Here is a 3,747-nt window from a genome sequence, read left to right on the forward strand (position 1 = left end):
CTGCAAGAGCCCCCCAGCCCCCCGCTGCCGCGTGAGCCCCCGCGCGCCCTGGGCGCTGCAGATAGCCGGGCCTGCACCCCGCGTACCCCGCTTCCCAGCCCCCAAGGAGTCGGCTCCAGAGAGAGGCCAGAGCCCAGACGGAAGTAATCTGGCATCTCAGGAAACCCGCTCCTACTTCCTCGCCATCCTTCCGGTCCCCCCAGTTCCCTACCCCGCGCGGCCCCTCCGACTCCGGGTACCCGTGGCCCCGCCGCCGCAGCGCGCCCCAGCAGCTAGCTCGGCTCCGCGGCCCTTGCCACCCTTGCGGGGGGCGCGCGCGCGAATTGGTGGGGGGCAAGCATCCACTCAAGAGGCTCCGAGAGACTGCTGGGGCGCCGCACCCCAAAGTGGATAGTGATGGGGTTATGGGGAAGCGGGGTCATCAAAAGGCAAATACAGACCAGCCTGGGCCAGAGCGTGTCTGGAGTCCACTTTTGGGGGGGATCTGGGGAAGTCCCCATTGGCAGGAATCCAATTGACAGGTTTGTCAGGAAAGGTCCCTGTTGCACCTAAGGATGAAGGTTAAAGGGAGGCGAGGATGCATCCCATGAGAGACACATGGAGTTAAACATGAGGCTGTCTTGAGCTTGTAGCTCGGGTAGAACTTGTGAAGGAGGTAGTTTGAACTCATTTTGGCGTCCTATTTTCTGATGCTGTCTGGATTTCCTCCCAGCACCTTGGTTCTTGGACTTCTAGGACCATACTCACTCCAAGATCTGAATTGGCGTTCCCCGCCTTAGATGGAGAAAACCAGAAGTCTCTGCAGAATTTAGGGTGCTTCAGATGGCCTAGACCTAAGACAGGGATGAAAGACAGGCCCTTCACCTTTGGCCAGGTTGCTATGGGCTCTGAGAAGCTCAGCTCGAAATAGCCCAAAGGTGAAGGTGCTTGCCTTGCACCCTGCAAACCTCTATTTCATAATGGCAATCTCCTGAGCACCACCAGAAGTGGCTCTGAGCACAGAGCTAGGAATAGTCACTGAGTGTGGTGGATTTTTGAGAAGGGCAGAAGGAGTCAAAAGGACTTGGGACCTTGGGAAATATAATGAAAGGCCTTAACCAGCTATGCTTCCTGGCTTCTAGCATTTCCCTGGCAGACATTTGAGGCTAGGTTTCTGCTGGGCTTTATATGAATAAAACTTTTCTAGAATTGCAGGAAGAACTCCACTCTGACAGAACTCAGCCTCTTTTTATTGTATTTGTTCGTTGAGACCTTAACCCAGAATCTACCTCAGGTCATCAGTTCAGTCTTATTTATTTATTTATTTATTTATTTATTTATTTATTTATTTATTTATTTATTTATTTATTTATTTATTGCAGGTATCTGTGAAGTTTCTAAACTAGCTATCCTCAGTATGTTAACCATTTCCGGCAACACAACTGCTGCTCTGAGACTGTCTAACCCAGTGTTTTCAACCATTTTGTGCAAAGGCACACTTTTTTCATGAAAAAAAAAAAAATCACAAGGCACATCACCATTAGAAAATGTTAAAAAAAATTTAACTCTGTGCCTATATTGACTATATAAAAAGTAGTTCTCTTGAATAGGAATCAAACACACGAAATTATTTTATAACTACTTTATTATGAAATAATCTAATGATCGATCTATTTGTGAGCCAAAGCCGCATGTTATGGATGAAATTGGAATTTTTCCCACAGCACACCAGACAATATCTCACGACACACTAGTGCACCGTGGCAGAGCGATTGAAAACTCTGTCTAACCCACGTAGACCTAAGTATTGTTACATGCTCTATGTAATACTGACTTTTGGGGGTAGGGAGGGAATTGTGACCTTTAGCTGCTTCTGTGACACTTGCTGAGCCAGCTGTGGTGTGATGTTTCAAACTGGCCTCTCCCTGAAGGCCTTCTTTGATCTTGACCAGATGTCTGGGCTGGGGTGCGAAACAGATGTTTACCTGAAAACTGAGATGACTCTGAGGGACATTAAGAAAAGTCTACAGAGCTGCTTTTCTCTCTAGACCTTGTTGTTGTTTGTTTTAGGGGATTATACCCTGTGACACTCAGGGTTTACTCCGAGCTCATTGCTCCAGAGAGCATGTGGTGCCAGAATGTTTTTACACATAGACAAAACACATTCTTACTTTGTAACATCATTTTCTCATTCAGTCTCTTTTTCTCTTTCTTTTTGTTTGATTTTTGGGTCACACTTAGTGATGTTCAGGTGTGATCCCTGACTGTGCACAGGAATTATTCATGATATGCTCAGGATACCATTTGGGGTGCTGAAGATTCGAACTTGGATAGGTCATGTGCAAGGCAAACCCTTCCTGATAACTATCACTCTGGTCTATTTCTTTTTTTAAAAAATAAAGCTTACTCTTTCAATTATTTTGCTATTTTCTTTTTCTACCTTAGTTATCTATATTCTTGTATCTACTTATATATTATATTCTTTAATAACCAAAATATTTCATAATGTGATTGTACAATTAAATATTGGTCGATAACGATTTCCAGGTTTGTTTCGTGTGTGTGTGTGTGTGTGTGTGTGTGTGTGTGTGTGTTATCACATATGCCTGGGTAGTCTTTTTATGGAAGTATACTAGACCGAGTGAAATGACACAGTTTTTCATGACTTTTTTTTTTTTGGGGGGGTCACATCCGGCAGTGCTCAGGGGTTACTCCTGGCTCCACACTCAGAAATCGATCCTGGCAAACACAGGGGACCATATGGGATGCCGGGATTTGAGTCAATGACCTTCTGCATGAAAGGCAAACACCTTACCTCCATGCTATCTTTCCGGCCCCTTTCCATGACTTTTGTATAGCATTTTGGGGAAGTGCTCATTTCTTGGTGTGAATTCTATTTATTCCTCTTATCCATCTCTGACCCTGTGAGCGGGCCTACTCCTCCTATTTATTGCTTTGAATATTTATTAAGAAAAGTTTTCCCTTAAGTGGGATCAACAGCCTTTTCTACTCCACCTCTAACTTCCCTTAATGTAATAGTAGAACTGCCTCAGCCCAAAAGATCTTCAGGAGGAAAATTATGCTCAGTCCCTAGTGCATTTCTGAGGAAACCCTACTTTAAAAAGGAGCAAGTTCTGTAGTCATCTTGCTTCTTTGAGGTAGTAGCACTTAATCGAGTTGAGTGTTTCTATTGATTCACCTGTGCTGACTACAAGAAATTTTTGACATCCAAGTAGCATGCAACACTTCACCACAGCTGCTAAAACTGCCTTAGACAAAGCTGCAGGACACTGCTAGCTGATAAAAATTTAATTCAGTACAATAAATTTTTCAACCTTTAGTGCAAGAATTTCTGACAAACCTATGTGCATTATTCACGAGTCTGCCTCACTTAGGGTGCTGAATTTGGGAGACTGGAGAGGTTAGGGTTTTCTTTGAAGACCAATTTTTATCAAAACATAAGGATATCACACTATGATGCAGTGGACACAGTAGTGGACCATTTGTGTGTGTGTGTGTGTGTGTGTGTGTGTGTGTGTGTGTGTGTGGCAGATCACATACAACCCTCCTTTTTATTTGGAACCTTCCTCATGGTATGAGTCTAAGAACCTTCTCTTCTACCATGGGAGCACAATGAGGAGAGACATTTGATTTTCCCAACCTTGGGTTCTAGAACTGGGCATGTACCTAATTCCTAGCATCTGTTTTGAATTTTGAATCTTGAACAGGAAATACAAACACAAGTGGACAAGAAACTCTTCCCTGGTT

This window comes from Suncus etruscus, chromosome 8 (assembly GCF_024139225.1).
Source record: "Suncus etruscus isolate mSunEtr1 chromosome 8, mSunEtr1.pri.cur, whole genome shotgun sequence".
In the NCBI taxonomy this organism is placed as follows: Eukaryota; Metazoa; Chordata; class Mammalia; order Eulipotyphla; family Soricidae; genus Suncus; species Suncus etruscus.